At 49.1% G+C, this 21,040-nt stretch overlaps 1 protein-coding gene and 1 long non-coding RNA gene across 5 annotated transcripts in view; one reads left to right on the plus strand and one right to left on the minus strand.

Annotated features, from left to right (window-relative positions):
• The window catches only part of LOC134932586 (transcriptional regulator QRICH1-like), a 146,602-nt gene extending 132,547 nt beyond the window's left edge, over positions 1–14,055 (minus strand). The window contains exon 1 of one of the 2 annotated variants that reach the window (XM_063927143.1): positions 13,838–14,055. The gene's annotated coding sequence lies outside the window, so the exon portion shown is untranslated. Of the gene's footprint in view, positions 1–13,136; positions 13,540–13,837 lie in introns of those variants that run through there. The other variant, XM_063927144.1, reaches the window with a different exon arrangement.
• Positions 14,056–14,147: 92 nt separating this feature from the next.
• LOC134932587 (uncharacterized) overlaps positions 14,148–21,040 on the plus strand; it is a 142,525-nt gene continuing 135,632 nt past the window's right edge. For 2 of the 3 annotated variants that reach the window (XR_010179414.1, XR_010179416.1), the window contains exon 1: positions 14,153–14,442. This is a non-coding gene — a long non-coding RNA (uncharacterized LOC134932587). Of the gene's footprint in view, positions 14,443–21,040 lie in introns of all 3 variants that reach the window. The other variant, XR_010179415.1, reaches the window with a different exon arrangement.

Consider the following 21,040-nt stretch of genomic DNA (forward strand, 5'->3'; position numbering starts at 1 on the left):
CACTCTCCCGGGTGAAGATCGTGTCTGCTGAGGAAGTCTGCTTCCCAGTTGTCCACTCCCGGGATGAACACTGCTGACAGTGCTATCACATGATTTTCTGCCCAGCGAAGAATCCTTGCAGCTTCTGCCATTGCCCTCCTGCTTCTTGTGCCGCCCTGTCTGTTTACGTGGGCGACTGCCGTGATGTTGTCCGACTGGATCAACACCGGCTGACCCTGAAGCAGAGGTTTTGCCAGGCTTAGAGCATTGTAAATTGCTCTTAGTTCCAGTATATTTATGTGAAGAGATGTTTCCAGGCTTGACCACAAGCCCTGGAAGTTTCTTCCCTGTGTGACCGCTCCCCAGCCTCTCAGGCTGGCATCCGTGGTCACTAGGACCCAGTTCTGTATGCCGAATCTGCGGCCCTCTAACAGATGAGCACTCTGCAACCACCATGGCAGAGACACCCTTGTCCTTGTCGACAAATTTATCCGCTGATGCATCTGCAGATGCGATCCGGACCATTTGTCCAGTAGATCCCACTGAAAAATTCGTGCATGGAATCTGCCGAATGGAATCGCTTCGTAAGAAGCCACCATTTTTCCCAGGACTCTTGTGCATTGATGCACAGACACTTTCCCTGGTTTTAGGAGGTTCCTGACGAGTTCGGATAACTCCCTGGCTTTCTCCTCAGGAAGAAATACCTTTTTCTGAACAGTGTCCAGAATCATCCCTAGGAACAGCAGACGTGTCGTCGGGATCAGTTGGGATTTTGGAAAATTCAGAATCCACCCGTGCTTTTGGAGCACTACTTGGGTTAGTGCTACTCCGACCTCCAGCTGTTCTCTGGACCTTGCCCTTATCAGGAGATCGTCCAAGTAAGGGATAATTAATACGCCTTTTCTTCGAAGAAGGATCATCATTTCGGCCATTACCTTGGTAAAGACCCGGGGTGCCGTGGACAATCCAAACGGCAGCGTCTGAAACTGATAAGGACAGTTTTGTACCACGAACCTGAGGTACCCTTGGTGTGAAGGGCAAATTGGGACATGAAGGTAAGCATCCTTGATGTCCAAGGACACCATAAAATCCCCTTCTTCCAGATTCGCTATCACTGCTCTGAGTGACTCCATCTTGAACTTGAATTTTTGTATGTACAGGTTCAGAGATTTCAGATTTAGAATAGGTCTTACCGAGCCGTCCGGCTTCGGTACCACAAATAGCGTGGAGTAATACCCCTTTCCCTGTTGTAAAAGGGGTACCTTGACTATCACCTGCTGAGAATACAGCTTGTGAATAACTTCGAATACCGTCGCCCTGTCGGAGGGAGACGTTGGCAAAGCAGACTTTAGGAACCGGCGAGGGGGAGACTTCTCGAATTCCAACCTGTAACCCTGAGATACTACCTGCAGGATCCAGGGGTCCACCTTCGAGTGAGCCCACTGTGCGCTGAAATTCTTGAGGCGACCCCCCACCGCCCCTGAGTCCGCTTGTAAGGTCCCAGCGTCATGCTGAGGCCTTTGCAGAAGCCGGGGAGGGCTTCTGCTCCTGGGAAGGAGCTGCTTGCTGCAGTCTCTTACCCTTTCCTTTGCCTCGGGGCAAATATGAATGTCCTTTTGCCCGCTTGTTCTTATAGGAACGAAAGGACTGCGGCTGAAAAGACTGTCTTTTTCTGCTGGGAGGTGACCTGAGGTAAAAAGGTGGATTTCCCAGCTGTTGCCGTGGCCACCAAATCCGATAGACCGACCCCAAATAATTCCTCCCCCTTATACGGCAATACTTCCATATGCCGTTTGGAATCCGCATCACCTGACCACTGTCGCGTCCATAAACTTCTTCTGGCAGATATGGACATCGCACTTACTCTTGATGCCAGAGTGCAAATATCTCTCTGTGCATCTCGCATATAAAGAAATGCATCCTTTAAATGCTCTATAGTCAATAAAATACTGTCCCTATCCAGGGTATCAATATTTTCAGTCAGTGACTCCGACCAAGCCACCCCAGCACTGCACATCCAGGCTGAGGCGATTGCTGGTCGCAGTATAACACCCGTATGTGTGTATATACTTTTTAGTGTATTCTCCAGCCTCCTATCAGCTGGATCCTTGAGGGCGGCCGTCTCTGGAGACGGTAACGCCACTTGTTTTGATAAGCGTGTGAGCGCCTTATCTACCCTAGGGGGTGTTTCCCAGCGCGCCCTAACCTCTGGCGGGAAAGGGTATAATGCCAATAACTTCTTTGAAATTAGCAGTTTTCTATCGGGGGTAACCCACGCTTCATCACACACTTCATTCAACTCCTCTGATTCAGGAAAAACTACAGGTAGTTTTTTCACACCCCACATAATACCCCTTTTTGTGGTACTTGCAGTATCAGAGATATGCAAAGCCTCCTTCATTGCCGTGATCATATAACGTGTGGCCCTACTGGAAAATACGTTTGTTTCTTCACCGTCGACACTGGATTCGGTGTCCGTGTCTGTGTCGACCGACTGAGGTAAAGGGCGTTTTACAGCCCCTGACGGTGTTTGAGACGCCTGGACAGGTACTAACTGGTTTGCCGGCCGTCTCATGTCGTCAACCGACTTTTGCAGCGTGCTGACACTATCACGTAATTCCATAAACAAAGCCATCCATTCCGGTGTCGACTCCCTAGGGGGTGACATCACCATTACAGGCAATTGCTCCGCCTCCACGCCAACATCGTCCTCATACATGTCGACACACGCGTACCGACACACAGCAGACACACAGGGAATGCTCTGATAGAAGACAGGACCCCACTATCCCTTTGGGGAGACAGAGGGAGAGTTTGCCAGCACACACCCAAGCGCTATAAATATATAGGGACAACCTTAAATAAGTGTGTTCCCCTTATAGCAGCTTAAATATTATTAATATCGCCAAATAAGTGCCCCCCCTCTCTGTTTTTACCCTGTTTCTGTAGTGCAGTGCAGGGGAGAGCCTGGGAGCCTTCCTAGCAGCGGAGCCGTGTAGGAAAATGGCGCTGTGTGCTGAGGAGAATAGGCCCCGCCCCCTTTTCGGCGGGCTTCTTCTCCCGGTTTTTCTGAAAACCTGGCAGGGGTTAAATACATCCATATAGCCCCAGGGGCTATATGTGATGTATTTTAGCCAGAATAGGTACTTTTCATTGCTGCCCAGGGCGCCCCCCCCCCAGCGCCCTGCACCCTCAGTGACCGTTGGTGTGAAGTGTGCCGAGAACAATGGCGCACAGCTGCAGTGCTGTGCGCTACCTCATGAAGACTGAGAAGTCTTCAGCCGCCGGTTTCTGGACCTCTTCTCTTTTCGGCATCTGCAAGGGGGTCGGCGGCGCGGCTCCGGTGACCCATCCAGGCTGTACCTGTGATCGTCCCTCTGGAGCTAGTGTCCAGTAGCCTAAGAAGCCAATCCATCCTGCACGCAGGTGAGTTCACTTCTTCTCCCCTAAGTCCCTCGTTGCAGTGAGCCTGTTGCCAGCAGGACTCACTGAAAATAAAAAACCTAACAAAACTTTTTCTAAGCAGCTCTTTAGGAGAGCCACCTAGATTGCACCCTGCTCGGACGGGCACAAAAACCTAACTGAGGCTTGGAGGAGGGTCATAGGGGGAGGAGCCAGTGCACACCACCTAGTGGTCAAACTTTTAAATTTTGTGCCCTGTCTCCTGCGGAGCCGCTATCCCCATGGTCCTGACGGAGTCCCCAGCATCCACTTAGGACGTCAGAGAAATAAGATTTTACTTACCGGTAAATCTATTTCTCGTAGTCCGTAGTGGATGCTGGGGACTCCGTAAGGACCATGGGGAATAGACGGGCTCCGCAGGAGACATGGGCACTTTAAGAAAGAATTTAGATTCTGGTGTGCTCTGGCTAATCCCTCTATGTCCCTCCTCCAGACCTCAGTTAGAGAAACTGTGCCCGGAAGAGCTGACAGTACAAGGAAAGGATTTTGGGAATCCAGGCTAAGACTCATACCAGCCACACCGTATAACTTGTGATAACTTTACCCAGTTAACAGTATGAACAACAACAGAGCATCAGATCAACCCTGATGCAACTATAACATAACCCTTATTTAAGCAATAACTATATACAAGCATTGCAGGAGAAGTCCGCACTTGGGACGGGCGCCCAGCATCCACTACTGACTACGAGAAATAGATTTACCGGCAAGTAAAATCTTATTTTCTCTAACGTTCTAGTGGATGCTGGGGACTCCGTAAGGACCATGGGGATTATACCAAAGCTCCCAAACGGGCGGGAGAGTGCGGATGTCTCTGCAGCACCGAATGAGCAAACACAAGGTCCTCCTCAGCCAGGGTATCAAACTTGTAGAACTTTTCAAAGGTTTTGAACCTGACCAAGTAGCCGCTCGGCAAAGCTGTAATGCCGAGACCCTCGGGCAGCCGCCCAAGAAGAGCCCACCTTTCTTGTGGAATGGGCCTTAACTGATTTAGGCAGCGGCAACCCAGCCGCAGAATGAGCCTGCTGAATCGTGTTACAGATCCAGCGAGCAATCGTTTGCTTTGAAGCAGGCACCCCAAGCTTGTTGGAAGCATACAGGATAAACAAAGATTCTGTTTTCCTGACCTTAGCCGTTCTGGCTACATAAACCTTCAAAGCCCTGACCACATCCAGTGACTCGGAATCCTCCAAGTCAGTAGTAGCCACAGTCACCACAATAGGTTGGTTTATATGAAAGGATGAAACCACTTTCGGCAGAAATTGTGGGCGGATCCGCAATTCTGCTCTATCCGCATGGAAAACCAGATAAGGGCTTTTATGTGACAAAGCCGCCAATTCTGACACACACCTAGCCGAAGCCAGTAATAGCATGACCACCTTCCACGTGAGATATTTCAATTCCACCGTTTTGAGTGGTTCAAACCAGTGTGATTTCAGGAAACTCAACACCACGTTAAGATCCCATGGTGCCACTGGTGATAATGTTGAGCCGTCACGTCCTTCCTAGCCTTTATCAGCGTAGGAATAACTTCATCCGGAATGCCTTTTTCTGCTAGGATCCGGCGTTCAACCGCCATGCCGTCAAACGCAGCCGCAGTAAGTAAGGGCCCCTGTTGCAACAAGTCCTGTCTTAGAGGAAGAGGTCACGGGTCCTCTGTGAGCATCTCTTGCAGATCTGGATACCAAGTCCTTCTTGGCCAATCCGGAACAATGAGTATTGTTCTCACTCCTCTTTTTCTTATGATTCTCAGCACCCTGTGTATGAGAGGAAGAGGAGGAAATACACAGACCGACTGGAACACCCACGGTGTCACCAGTGCGTCCACAGCTATCGCCTGAGGGTCCCTTGACCTGGCGCAATATCTCTGTAGCTTTTTGTTGAGGCGGGATGCCATCATGTCCACCTGTGGCAGTTCCCACCGACTTGCAATCTGCGTTAAGACTTCTTGATGAAGTCCCCACTCTCCCGGGTGGAGATCGTGCCTGCTGAGGAAGTCTGCTTCCCAGTTGTCCACTCCCGGAATGAACACTGCGCTTACGTGATTCTCCGCCCAGCAAAGAATTCTGGTGGCTTCTACCATCGCCACCCTGCTCCTTGTGCCGCCTTGGCGGTTTACATGAGCCACTGCGGTGATGTTGTCTGACTGAATCAGAACCGGTTGGTCGCGAAGCAGGGACTCTGCTTGACGTAGGGCGTTGTATATGGCCCTTAGTTCCAGGATGTTGATGTGAAGGCAAGTCTCCTGACTTGACCACAGCCCTTGGAAATTTCTTCCCTGTGTGACTGCCCCCCACCCTCAGAGGCTTGCATCCGTGGTCACCAGGACCCAGTCCTGAATGCCGAATCTGCGACCTTCGAGAAGGTGAGCACTCTGCAGCCACCACAGGAGAGACACCCTGGACCTGGGGGATAGGGTTATCAACCGATGCATCTGAAGATGTGATCCGGACCACTTGTCCAACAGATCCCATTGAAAGGTCCTCGCATGGAACCTGCCGAAGGGAATGGCCTCGTATGATGCCACCATCTTTCCCAGGACTCTCGTGCAGTGATGCACCGATACCTGTTTTGGTTTTAATAGGTCTCTGACCAGTGTCATGAGCTCCTGAGCCTTCTCCATCGGGAGATAAACCCTCTTCTGGTCTGTGTCCAGAATCATGCTCAGGAAAGGCAGATGAGTCGTAGGAATCAACTGCGACTTTGGAATATTTAGAATCCAGTCGTGCTGTTGTAACACTTCCCGAGAGTGTGCTACGCTGATCAGCAACTGCTCTCTTGACCTCGCTTTTATGAGGAGATCGTCCAAGTATGGGATAATTGTGACCCCTTGCTTCCGCAGGAGTACCATCATTTCCGCCATTACATTGGTAAATATTCTCGGTGCCGTGGAGAGACCAAACGGCAACGTCTGAAATTGGTAATGACAATCCTCTACCACAAACATGGTCGAATAATAACCCTCTCCTTGTTGAAGGAGGGGAACCTTGACCACCACCTGCTGAAGATACAATTTGTGAATTGCAGCTAACACCATTTGCCTCTCTAAGGGGGAAGCTGGCAAGGCCGATTTGAGGTATCGGTAAGGGGGCAGCTCTTCGAATTCCAGCTTGTATCCCTGAGACACAATCTCTATCTCCCAGGGATCCACCTGGGAGTGAACCCACTTGTGGCCGAAATGTCGGAGACGCGCCCCCACCGGGCCTAGCTCCGCCTGTGGAGCCCCAGCGTCATGCGGTGGATTTAGTGGAAGCCGGGGAGGACTTCTGTTCCTGGGAACTAGCTGTGTTGTGCAGCTTCCTTCCTCTGCTCCTGCCTCTAGCAAGAAAGGACGCACCTCGGACTTTCTTGCCTTTTTGTGATCGAAAGGACTGCATTTGGTAATACGGTGCTTTCTTAGGTTGTGAGGAAACATATGGCAAAAAATTTGACTTTCCAGCAGTAGCTGTGGAGACCAGGTCCGAGAGACCCTCCCCAAACAATTCCTCACCCTTGTAAGGTAAAACCTCCATATGCCTTTTTGAGTCGGCATCACCTGTCCATTGCCGAGTCCACAGGACCCTTCTGGCAGAAATCGACATTGCATTTATTCTAGAGCCCAGTAGGCTAATGTCTCTTTGAGCATCTCTCATATATAGGACAGCGTCTTTTATATGCCCCAGGGTCATTAATATAGTATCCTTGTCTAAGGTATCAAGTTCCTCAGATAAGGTATCCGTCCATGCTGCTACAGCGCTACACACACAGGCCGACGCAATTGCCGGCCTTAGTAAGGTACCTGAATGTGTATAAATGGACTTCAGGGTACCCTCTTGCTTTCTATACGCAGCATCTTTTAGGGTGGCCGTATCCTGTGACGGCAGGGCTACCCTCTTGGATAAGCGTGTTAAAGCTTTGTCCACCCTAGGGGAGGATTCCCAGCGTAACCTGTCCGTTGGCGGGAAAGGATACGCCATAAGCATCCGTTTGGAAATCTGCAGTTTTTTATCTGGAGATTCCCAAGCCTTTTCACATAAGGGGGAAAGGTCACCACCTGCCTTTTTTCCCCATACATATGAACCCTCTTGTCTGGGACTGGGGTTTCCTCTGTGATGTGCAACACATCCTTAATTGCTATAATCATATAACGGATGGATTTAGCCAATTTTGGCTGTAACTTTGCATCATCGTAATCGACACTGGAGTCAGAGTCCATGTCGGTATCTGTGTCAACAATTTGGGATAGTGGGCGCTTCTGAGACCCTGACGGCCTCTGCGACATAGGATTAGGCATGGGCTGAGACCCTGACTGTCCTAAGGCTTCAGCTTTATCCAACCTTTTATGCAAGGAATTAACATTATCATTTAAAACCTTCCACATATCCATCCAATCAGGTGTCGGCGCCGTCGGCGGAGACACCACATTCATTTGCTCCCGCTCTGTTTCCACATAGCCTTCCTCGTCAAACATGTCGACACAAGCGTACCGACACACCACACACACAGGGAATGCTCTTTTTGAAGACAGTTCCCCCACAAGGCCCTTTGGAGAGACAGAGAGAGAGTATGCCAGCACACACCCCAGCGCTATATAACCCAGGAATCACACAGTAACTTAGTGTTAACCCAGTAGTCGCTGTAATAATGATTTTTGCACATAATTATGTGCCCCCTCTCTTTTTTACCCTCTTCTACCGTGTATCTGCAGCGGAGAGCCTGGGGAGCTTCCTCTCAGCGGAGCTGTGGAGAAAAAATGGCGCTGGTGAGTGCTGAGGAAGAAGCCCCGCCCCCTCAGCGGCGGGCTTCTGTCCCGCGTTTATGTACAATATTATGGCGGGGGCTCATACATATATACAGTGCCCAACTGTATATATGTCCAACTTTTGCCAAGAGGTTCTAATTGCTGCCCAGGGCGCCCCCCCCCCCCTGCGCCCTTACAGTGACCGGAGTATGTGGGTGTAGTGTGGGAGCAATGGCGCACAGCTGCAGTGCTGTGCGCTACCTCAGTGAAGACTGAAGTCTTCTGCCGCCGATTTCGAAGTCTTCTTGCTTCTTTCACCCGGCTTCTGTCTTCTGGCTCTGCGAGGGGGACGGCGGCGCGGCTCCGGGATCGGACGACAAAGGGTGAGATCCTGTGTACGATCCCTCTGGAGCTAATGGTGCCCAGTAGCCTAAGAAGCAGGACCTATCTGCAGAGAGTAGGGCTGCTTCTCTCCCCTCAGTCCCACGATGCAGTGAGTCTGTTGCCAGCAGAGCTCCCTGAAAATATAAAAACCTAACAAAATACTTTCTTATAGCAAGCTCAGGAGAGCTCACTAAACAGCACCCAGCTCGTCCGGGCGCAGATTCAAACTGAGGTCTGGAGGAGGGACATAGAGGGAGGAGCCAGAATCCAATTTTTTTCTTAAAAGTGCCCATGTCTCCTGCGGAGCCCGTCTATTCCCCATGGTCCTTACGGAGTCCCCAGCATCCACTAGGACGTTAGAGAAATAAAAAGTCTGATTTTTCCCAACTAATTGTTCTAGTGTTAAGTTTCCAACTTCCCCCAACTTAACGATAAGTAGGCAGACACAGGTCAGCAGTGTCTGCCTATTCTTTCACCAGCCTCATGTTCATCACTCACTGCCATGGCTGCCCCTGTCAGTGGTGGGGGGAGGAGCATGAGGATCGGCAGGGCTGCTGCTGAAGAATGGGCACAGCTTAAGGGGGGTACTCACGGAGCGATCGCTGCTTAAAATCTAAGTAATCTGACTACATTGCTTAGATTTTAAGCAGTGATCACTCCGTGCGTAGCCCCTACAGCGATAGCGATGCGCTATCGCTGGTGCTAGAGCAGGTCGCTCACTTCACCAACTGGGTGAAATGAGCACCCCCCCACCCCCCCCTCTCCCTCCGCATGCTCAGCACACATCGCGCTGTGCTGAGCGGCGGGAGAGATGTGTGCTGAGCGGTTCGCTTAGCACACATCTCTTCCAAATCGGGCCGTGAGTACTGGCCTTTACACTAACAGTGGCAGGAGAATGATCGGTGGACACTGGCATGAACGATCACACATCAGTGGTCACATACAGCTTAGACTTACTTTTACCCCTTTCAGACCGCCTGAGGCGGGTTGCAACCAGGAGCCAGAAACGGGAGCTCCCAGTGTGAGACCTGCCCGAGGGCCCCCACCGCCTGTCTGCAACCCGGCATATTACCGGGTTGGTGACGGCGCTTGGAGATCAAATGATCTCCAAGCGCCGCCCGTCCACACAGAGTGAATGGGAAACCGGTCGCATCAATCTGGCTCCCGTTCACACCGCACAGTGAGCCAGGCTGAACACAAACTCAACCCTGGTTGCTACCAAGGTTGAAATACTGGGTTGAACCGGGATATTTAACCTTGCACCTTTCAGACCGCACATGAACACGGGTTATACGCACTCATGTGCAATAACCTGTGTTCAAAGCTGGGGGTCTGAAAGGGGTATTAGACTTAACTGTTAGCGCTGGAAGGGCAAGATTGCCGGCACTGTGACAGCCAAAGGCCGGAAATCTCTAATAATCCCACACCACAGGGATCGGTTTAGGGTGGCTTGCTTGGCATCATCAATGGAAAGGCAATGTTTGAATGCCTTGGCCAATCTGCTCTAGCCTTGTTTTCTATGGCACATCACGTGCTGTTTTCCATCCATCCGGGAGTGTGTTATTTAGGCACTGGTATGATATTCTTTATTTTTTTGGCTCCATTCTGCAGACATGTCCGAACCACTTTAAACACTGTCCTAATATAGGATTCAATTGTGGGTTGGTCTTGGCATCATTTTCGGGTGTTTTCATTTCTACTGCGGCCTGTTCATTTTATTTTTAACATACTACAAATAAAACTAAGACTACTGGAGAAATTAAAACATTCAAAATTACATACACTGGATATGTATACACACGCAAATGGGTTGAATGTTTTTGTTTGGAAAATTAGCCGGGTTTCATTGCCTTGGAATAGACCCACCAATGTCAAACAAGCCCTGCTTCCCAATTACTATCAGCTAGTGCATGTGGTCATAGATGGACAGCTAACATGGGATTAGATAGTTAAGATGCTGAAATTCAGCAAATAGGGCTGATCTCCACAAACTACACAGATAGCTGCATATCAGTCACAGAAGAACTTACATTAAAATAGAAATATTTTATAAATAAAATTTGTTAAAAAATAGTCTATTTAAATCTGTGCTTTCAAATGTATGTACATTAGAAATACTTGTGAAGTGTGCGTCCATTTACACAAGATACCTTTCTGATGCAACATACATATTCAACCCCACACAGTAAAGCTGGGTACACACCTACACAATCATTAGCCTGCTCTCCAGATATTGGGTGAATGGCCGATGATTGTACTGGTGTGTGTACAGGGCACATGCAGGAACGTTAGCTGATAAATAGCTTGTAACACTCATGTCGTAATAAGGAGGTCGCGTCAAATGTGCTTCTGCATGTGCCTCTGTAACCTGTGCCGAGCGCAGCAAGGCACCTCGCTCGAAGCATGGCGAGCCATACGAGGGGACACGGTGCACTAAGTGGGGTTCCCAGTCACTTTTTACGAAGAAAACGACACCAGAAAAGTTTTTTTTTTTTAAACCCATGTCGACCTAGTCACCCTGTCGACCTAATGACCCATACCCATCTAAGAGGCGGATGGGAAGAAGGCAGGGAGACAGCTGTCTTCACTGCTCTTCTCCCCTAACAAGCCTCCTTATGCCATCCTGATGGCGAACTGATTTTGCGAAACGGAAAGCAGAGCTTTCAGGGCTTCTTTGAATCGCTCATCCCATACTAGTGTATGGGGAAGCAATATCTAAACTAACCAGGTGAACTGCTGCAGAGATTTCTACACGGTCACCCCTTCCGTGAATAGCAGAAAGCAGTGAAAAGCCCTGTTATCACTGATTATGGGCTTTTCACTGCTACATGAGTAGACCCCTGTACTGTACAGTATGTCCTAATTCTTTATAACTGACCTGATTTCCTAGAAGGTGATAAATATTCAGTGAATTTTAGGTAAATCTGCACCAAACAGCTAAAATCAAGCAGTGATTCAGACTTGATTCACTGAAGTCTAATGAAAAAAAACTTTGACCAGATAGCTCAGATGCTTTAAACTAGGGACACACTATACACTTAGCTAGCAGATAATCTGCCAGATCTAGCTGGTTGGAATGAAAATCTAGTAATGGATGAGAGCAAATGACAATCGACCATTTGCTCCCAAGCACTGGAAAACTAACAAAACCTGTCATTCATACAAATTGGTTAAACGCAAATTTAACCAACTTGGATGAACGACTGTTTTTGTCCATTTTGCCGTTTTTGGGAGTAAATGATCAATTACCATTTGCTCTCACCCATTATCAAATTTTCATTCCAACCAGCTAAATCTGGCAGTTATCTGACACATAATTGTATAGTGTGTACCTAGGCTTATTGCGCCTACACATTAGGCGATATAACTGAATGATATGAACATTCTCATTCATTAATGAACGAGAACTTATTCATATCATTCAGTGTGTAGGCACCAATGATGAACGATGCACGTTCATCGTTGGTGCCGGGTCGCTTATGCACGCAAGCCAATATGGACAATCTCATCCATATTAGCTTGCACTGCTATGGAGTCGGGTGACGGGGGGAATGAAGAAACTTCACACACCCCCACCACCGGGTCACCCGTCTGCCATTACAGCTTCCTGGTACTGACTGTAAATTGGCGTCGGATCCATTCCGACATGCATTTGTCAGAATGGATCCGACAACCTCTATTCAATCTCATGAGATGAGGAACCCGGAGGAGGAGGGGGAGTAGAGGGGGAGGAGGAGGGAGGAGGAGGGTGGAGGAGGAGGAGGGAGGAGGGCGGGGGGGAGGAGAGGGGCGGGGGGGAGGGGGAGAGGGGGAGGGGGAGGGGGAGGGGGAGAGGGGGAGGGGGAGGGGGAGAGGGGGAGGGGGAGGGGGAGGGGGGGAGGGGGAGGGGGGGAGGGGGAGGGGGGAGGGGGAGAGGGGGAGGGGGAGGGGGAGGGGGAGGGGGAGAGGGGGAGGGGGAGGAAGCCGCAGGGAGACCAGCGGGGAACAGCCGCCGGCAGCCAGAGGAGATTAGCGCTACAGTAGCGCTGCAGAAGGATGTCACATAGCCAACCGACCTCACGGCAGTGTACACCCGGCTCCAGCAAGCTTGCTGGAGCCGGGTGGATGCTGCCGTGAGCGGCACGGCTGTGTTACATCCTGCTGTAACGCTAATCTCATCTGGCTGCCCGCAGCAGTCCCTCATCTCCCTGCGGCTCTCCCCCCTCTCCTCCTCTGGGTCCGCATCTCAGTCCGACATCTTTTGATGTCGGACTGAGATGATCGAAAAGGGGGCCAAAACCGCCCCGTTTTCAACACAAGCACGTGGAGCGGCAGCTATACCGCCGATCCACTCAATTGAATATAGCCCTTAATCTCAAACAAGAAAGGCATACTCTGAAATCAACCTGAAATAATCAAACAAAAAAGGTTTAGCAACGTACAAAAAGCAATGCCATGAATCCAATCAGACATGATCACACAACCATTAAACTATTTTTATAATACTACATTTATGAGCCAGTCAAAAATTAAATTTGACTAAAACAAAAAATAATAAAATATGCAATAACAAAAAAGTGGCTTATTTTTCATATCTTCTCTCTAGTATTACCTTTCATAATATATCCAGGCATAGGAGCCGATGTCCACAAATTCTAATTAAAACATCAAGCTGAATTACAAGCAGCCTGTAACGATAGTGATAATTGCATGCTGCAAAAAGGAATCTCCATAATAATGCAACTAAAATTTTGGAAACAAATGTAGCCCTGCAACAATGCAAGGAAAAGAGGAGCAGCCTGGGGACAAGAGGAGCATCAGCCAATTCCTGGGACAAGTAACTGTCCAGTAAAGTAGCAGCACGGCTGTAGGGGACACATAACAGCCACACCGCCCCTGGTCCCACTATGCTGCACGCAACGCAATCTCTCCTCCATCTCCTTTTTATTAAGCTGCAATTAATTTATTTGCAAAACCTTCTCAAAATGGAGTTTTAGCCGCGCTTCCTGCCATGTACGCCCGCTTCCCCAGATGAAACTTTCATAACATGCAGCAGCCTCATCATGCGGGGACCCGGGCTGCAGGAGCACGTAGCCACTGATGGCCAGCACCGTATCCCACCGCCCTGCCAATGGTGGTCCTCAGCCTCCCTGCTATTACAGTGGCCCCATCCCCTCTTCCCGTGCCCGGGGGGAGCGGACCTGTTGGTGCAGCCTGATGGGATGGCGGGGAGGAAGGATGCTCCAGAGAAGGCGCTAACCCGCGGAAGCCCTGCCGCCAGCGCCGGAGCAGAGCTCGGTCCTGTACATTTACCTCTTTGTTGTTTCCGGGGTGCCTGCGGGTTCCCGGGGCTGAAGGCGGTCTCATCTATACAGGGGAGAGGGAACTAGTGCTCTGGGCAAGCAGCTGAGGACTGTCTGTTCTGCCGCCTCCTCCCGGCGCTGTCACGCACACACACAGTCACCACTGTCACAGGCAACAGCGGGGGGTCCGGGGTGCGCCAGACGCCATCTTGCATTTACCCACGAACTCCGACCCCGAATGCACAGCGCGGGTCGCGCGCCTCCCAACGTCACTCCGGGCATTGAGCGCGCGCCAGTACTCTTCGTGCGGAGTATAGAGGCCGCCGCCGGGCGCGCGCTTCGCCTTCGCCACTGACTGTTCCCTCAGGGCTGTACTGCCGTGTGATCGCATGGCTGGCGTAGTTGCCAATTCATCTTATAACAAGCGGAATTGGGCTTGGGTTTTTTTTTTCAAGTTGCTTTATTTTTTTGATGGTTGCTTGTTACTTGTTTTTAGGCTTATTATTTTTTTCTGCTGCTTGTTTGTGGGCTTTTTATTTTTTAATGGGTACCATTGGCAGAAACCATCAGAGGTAGTCATTCATTCATTCAAAACAGATCATCACAAAGACATAGGTGAGAAGCTGTGGATGAATAGATGGATTTGGGGGTCTTAAATTGTGTCAAATGGCTGCATTTTTCTAAAACAGTGAAAAAATAATAGTAAGCAAGTGCTTTAAAGCCAACTTAAGGCCCATACACAGTGGACGATTTTGAGCTGAAAGCAGCTAACTTTTGGTGTTTTGAGCTGCTTTCAGCTCAAAGACGCCCAGTGTGTATGAGCAAGCAGCTCCCGCTTCAATACTGGCAGCCGCCATTCGTCTACTGGTATTACCAGTAGCGGCGGGGTGAGCGGCTTTCCATAGCGTCCTGCTATGAAAAGCCGCTCACCCCTGCTGACATCGCTGGGCAGCGAGGAAAAGCGCAGTGTGTATGCACTGAGCGCTTTTCAGCCCAGCGATCATCGCTGTGCATACACGCTGGGCAGAAACGCCCCGTGTGTATGCACCTTAAGGCGATTATTAAGAGTTAGCAAAATCTGCAACCACCAAAACCACACACTAGGGTCTGGCCAGCACAGGGCAAGGCCAACCAGCATCAGTGGTGCCGCCTCACTATGCGATCGCAATACAAATAGAGCTTGATCCCTGGCTATGCAGCATAGCTGCATAAGTAGGGGCACTGCCGCCATGTTTCCAATCGCAGGAAACACAGGCAACATGATTGGCTGGCCCTGAAAACAGCCTTGACATGCTTGCGTTTCCCATGACACTCCCCTCCAGTGCCGCAACGCTGCCTCCGGATACCTGTCGCCTGTCAGTTATGATGCAAATGCATCCTTCCGGGATCCGATTGCATCATGATAGCATGCGCAGATGGCTGAAAATCAGTTGTTTGTGATAATGTCTACCACAGACTGGAGGGGATGTAGTTAACCCAGCTGTCGGGATCCTGACAGACGGGAATGCTAACAGTGCTCGCCACAGGTTTTCCCACTCATGGATGTCCACAACACCCACATACCCTCCAACATTTTACACATAAAAATCGGTACAAATCAGAAAAGGGGGCGTGACCATGGGTAAAGGGGGCGTGGTCACACCCCTTTTCCTATACTTTCAATGGTAGTTTGGACAGCCAAAAATCGGTACAGACCATAAAAAAAAAGGTACTGTACCTATTAAAAAGGTACAGTTGGAGGGTATGTAGAGTGGGAATAAAACCTGTGGTGAGCGCACTCTTTGCGCTTGCCCCGCTGTCAGTATTCTAGCGGCTGGGATGCCGCTGTTGGTATATTGACAGCTGGCGTCCCGTCCGCCGGGATATCATTACCATCCCAACTGGAGAACCAGATACCAGAAGAAAAAGTTCAAGAAACTGAAAGCTGTCCACTTGACTTCAAGTTCCAGAACTTGTCTTCAGTCCATCCAGCAGCACCTGTGATTACACTCCGTATTAGCCTGACATAGCACTAATAATTATATGTATTCTAATTAGAAAAACTAAAAAAAGTAAGTTGGGCTTTTTAGGAATGGTTTGGCCTTGTTTTGGGCTTATTTTTTAATCTTCAGTTGCTTGTTTTTTATTTCACAGTTGGCAACACTGATGGCGGGGTGCGATCTTCCATGCGTCAGCGTTTCAGATATTAAGGCGTCTATGTACCAATCCTTGGAGACGAGGCTGAAGTTATCTTCTTTTCTGCTGCGGGGTACACTGGACTCCACAGGGAATGACATTGGGGTGTAGAGTAGGATCTTGATCCGAGGCACCAACAGGCTCAAAGCTTTGACCTTCTTCCCAGAATGCCTAGCGCCGTCTCCTCTATAACCCCGCCTCCGTGCACAGGAACTCAGTTTTGTAGTTGGTTCCATGCAGTAAGTAGGCATACAACAGGGGGGCTGCTCCAGCAGCCCTGAGAAGAAGCTTTTAAAAGAAAAATGAAGACTTCAAGGGCTGCGGCAGAGGCACAGTCTGTGTTAGATATCAGTCAGACATCTCCTGCTGCAGCTCCATCACCTTCCCCTAGTGGCGTGGTATACTCCCGCGCCCTGGTTGCCGGGTACTTACAGCGGAGGGTCCGGTTTTCTTCCTGTTAGTCACACACACGACTGCTGTTCTCCTGGATCGTGTGGCCGCACTCAGGGAGGAGGTAAGTGGGTCCCGCCGGCGGGACCCGCTGTAAATCGCAATCCTGCGCGTCCGGTGGGAGGCGGGCCGCACGCGGTGGCGTGGACACTGTGGTAGTACAGGGACCCCACTAGACCACCAGAGCAAGGGCACAGATCTGTTTTCTCTCATAAACCGTTTATATAAGCCCACAGTATCCGGTGGTGAAGTCCAGCAGGGGGATAAGGCTTTAACCTGTAGCCCCTCCCCCAGCCCCAGGGCGCCATTTAGAGTAAATGTTCCCGCCCTGGAGCTGCATCTCTCTCCCTCACTCCCTATCAGCGTTTGGGCGCCATTATAGCTAGCAGAGCTGATCCTGGGATTGTTTGGGCAAATCCTCCTCTGTAAAGCCGCCTGCTTGTCAGCGCTGTGCATTTTACAGGACACTTAAGTATTTTGCATGTCTGCTGACAGTGTTAGTTAAGAAAGAGTGCATTTAGTCAGGGTTATATAGTACAAGTACCTTGTGCTATACATCCAGTCTTTACTGTGCATTGTGATATACATCCAGTCTTTACTGTGCATTGTTATATCTATTGAGTGTATAGCTATACATAGTACTACTCTGTATTGCTAGTCCAGTGCAGTTTTATTGCATGTCATAATTTCTGCATTGTACAATGTGACTATGTGTGTGTGCATATAGCTGCTGTGTGACCTCCATTTCGTGTATCTCACTCAGATTGCCATCCCTATTTCTCATACGTCCTAGAGGATGCTGGGAACTCCAAAAGGACCATGGGGTATAGACGGGATCCGCAGGAGACATGGGCACACTATAAGACTTTGAATGGGTGTGAACTGGCTCCTCCCTCTATGCCCCTCCTCCAGACCTCAGTTAGACTCTGTGCCCAGAGAGACTGGACACACACTAGGGGAGCTCTCCTGAGTTTCTCTGAAAAGACTTTATGTTAGGTTTATTATTTTCAGGGAGACCTGCTGGCTACAGGCTCCCTGCATCGTGGGAGTGAGGGGAGAGAAGCAGACCTACTTCTTCTGAGTTCAAGGGCTCTGCTTCTTAGGCTACTGGACACCATTAGCTCCAGAGGGTCTGATCACTTGGTTCGCCTAGCTGCTCGTTCCCGGAGACGCGCCGTCACCCCCCTCTCAAAGCCAGAAGAAAGAAGCCGGGTGAGTATTAGAAGAACAGAAGACTTCAGTGACGGTAGAAGACTTCAGAGTCTCGGAGGTAACGCGCAGCGGTCGCGCTGCGCGCCATTGCTCCCACACACAAGCGGCACTACAAGGGCGCAGGGGGGGGGCGCCCTGGGCAGCAATATACCTCATAAAATAAGCCTGGCAAAGATGTATACAGTGCATAGGCACTGTATACGGACTCCCGCCAGTATAAAAATGTAAAAAGATAGCGGGGCTGAGCACGCAGAGAAGGGGGCGTGGCTTAGCCCTCATAACTCTATACAGCGCCATTTTCTCCTCACAGAGATACTGGGCCCGCCAAAACACTGTTAAACACCTAACAGTGTAAAATGAGGGGGGCACAGTTATTTAGTGCAATATAGGTTCAACCATGAAGCACTATAGATATGTATATATAATGAGCATGTGTACAAGGAGTTGGTTAGAGTTTCTGTGTTTTCCCTGTCAGAAATCTGCCCATTTTAGCAATGTTGGTGGGTGTTTAGTACACGTGTGTCGACATGTGTGAGTGCTCTACCACAAACAGATATGGGAATCCCTCTGTCGGCATTCCGACTCCAGATGGTATTTGATTCATGAGACTAAGTGTCAGCATGTCAGTAGTTGTAAGCTTTTCCAAAGTAAACACTGTTTGGGGAACACAGACGTATGTGGGTGACCCTGTCCGCACCAACTATTATGACTGGGTGTAAAATAATATAAAAAACCTATACCTGTATGTGTATATATATGTATGGTACGTTTGCAGTGAGCTGTAGCTCAAGCACAGACGTGGTAGTATTTGTGGGAAGTCCTAGTGAAATTAGGTATATATTTCCCTTAGACCCCTCGGGGTAACAAAAATGTTATTTTGCCCAGTTACTGCTCCCTGTTGTCGACACGAATATTTTGTTTTATGTCGGCCATAATGTTTCCTGTTTAGATCCACAACTTTGGCATTCAGTAAATGTCCATACACATTCAGAACACATTAATGTCACTGGGGACCCTGATGTTCCGGACAGATTATATATATATATATATATATATATATATATATATATATATGAGATGTATATATAGATATATGTGTATATATGTGTATTTAAATGTGTATATTTGTATTACAATTTATTATGAATGCTGAAGTAAAGTTATTCCTTCTCATGTGCTGGTCACTCTGTTAATGAAGCTCTAGGTCAGCCGTGACAAGATGGTCTCGAATCCTCATGAGGAGTCCGAGTGTTTATTCTTTTCCCGCCGTGGATAGAATAAAGTAAAAGTCAACCCCTGGTCTGCACGGGGCCCTGTCACAAAAAATCGTATACAGGAAGCGAAGTGATATTTTAATTATATGCTTTGATGATATTTGCATTACATACGTATGGGGGAGTGCTTGTATTCAGAAATGGTCGGTTACCTTGTTATCCGATATAATTACCCTGGGGAGAAATGGGATATTCCTTGGGTCTTATCTAGAACATTGCAGCTTGCTGCCGTGCGACTACAAGAGGTATGCACTGACTCCGAGAAATCCTGGAGTATCTTCCCTATGAAGGGATAATCTGGTTTGGAGATGGCTTGGTTAAGTTGATCTCGGCAGATACCACTGGTAAGTCTACCTTCTTGTGCTATGTTCCACAGCTCGGTCAGAACAATCCCAAAAGGATTTCTACTTAGGAAGTTGAACTGCAAGATGGAATCTCTCAGGGCAGGGATCTCCAGCCTGTAAAAGAAGTAAGAGGGTTTAAATGCTGTTTCATCCGCATTAAGCTTACCTGGGTTTGCTATTCAGGATTGTCATTTCACTGGAGTGATGGCAGTATGATGGTTTGCCTTCAATAGTAAGAGCCATTATTATTCTGTACTGGGACACTTTCCTGACTACGGCGAGGTCTAGAAACAAGTGGTACGAATCGTTGTTTCTCTCTGACAGCTCTTCAACACAGAGAATCACTGTTGATCCCAACGACGCAGAGGTCGGAGTTGGGAATAAGATTAGATACTGAACTGTTGAGAGTTTGTTTTTTCCTGTGGAAAGAGATTTGAGGATCCAGAGGCGGATCAGGTTTGCAACAGTGTAAACCCATCAATACGTTCCGTTGATGAAGAAGATGGTTGCGGCCTATGCGGCCATTCGGTGAGCAGGACAAATGCCTGAGTTGTTTTTGTGGACCAGTTGGACATGTAGTCCGGGTATCACCTGCACATGCACAGGAAAATAATCCTATTTTCCAGGACCAGGATATCTCTCCTATGGTGACTGCACAGTTCTCACCTCCTAGAGGGACGAAGGTTCGGGATCCAGGATTAGATCCTGGTGTCCATGGATACAAGTCTCAGAGGCTGGGGAGCAGTCTTTCCAGGGGAAGAATTTCCAGGGGAAAAGGTCAAGCCGGGAAGCTTGTCTGCAATAAGCATTCTTGAATTAAGAGCTATTTACAATGGAACATCTTCTTCGCGATCTGCCCGTCTTAATTCTGTCAGACGACTTAACAGCAGTGGCGTAAGTAAGCCGCTAGGGCGGAACGAGGAGCAAAGCGGCAATGGCTGAAGCCGCAAAAGTTTTCCGCTGGGTGGAAAGGCATGTAAACGCTCTAGTAGCGGTCTTCGTTCCGGATGTAGACAACGGAGAAATAGTCTTCCTCAGCAGACACAATTTCCATCCAGGAGAGTGGGGTCTTCATCAAGAAGTTTCACAGAAGTGACAAGTCTTTGGGGAATTCCTCAATTAGACATGATCGCGTCTCGCCTCAACAAGAAACTTCAAGGATATTGTTCCAGGTCAAAGGACACTCAGGCAATAGCAGTGGACGCCCTTGCGATACCATTGAGGTTTCAGTCGGTCTATGTGTTCCCTCCACTTTCACTCTTTCCGAAGGTGATAAGCATAAGAAGAACAAAGGTTCAGGTGATCCTTTTTGTTCTGGTCTAGCCAAGGAGGGCTTGGTATCCACATCTTCAAGACTTACTCATAGAAGATCCTTGGCCTCTTCCTCTACGAGAGGACCTGTCACAGCAAGGACCGGGCGTGTATCAAGATTTACCGCGGCTGCATTTGACGGCATGGCAGTTGAACGCCATATCCTAGCCGAAGGGGTATTACCGGTGAAGTCATTCCCACATTGCTTTAGGCTAGGAAAGGAGTAACGGCGAAGCTTTACCACCGTATTTGGAGGAAGTATGTGCCTTGGTGTGAATCCAAGAAAGCTCCTACGGCAGAATTTCAGCTGGGTCGTTTCTCAGTTTTTTGCAAGCAAAGGATGCAGGTCTAAAGTTAGGCTCCATTAAAGTGCAGATTTCGGCCTTATCAATTTTCTTTCAAGAAGAATTGGCCGCCTTTCCAGAAGTTCAAACTTTCGTGAAAGAA

This window comes from Pseudophryne corroboree, chromosome 6 (assembly GCF_028390025.1).
Source record: "Pseudophryne corroboree isolate aPseCor3 chromosome 6, aPseCor3.hap2, whole genome shotgun sequence".
NCBI classification, from domain to species: domain Eukaryota; kingdom Metazoa; phylum Chordata; class Amphibia; order Anura; family Myobatrachidae; genus Pseudophryne; species Pseudophryne corroboree.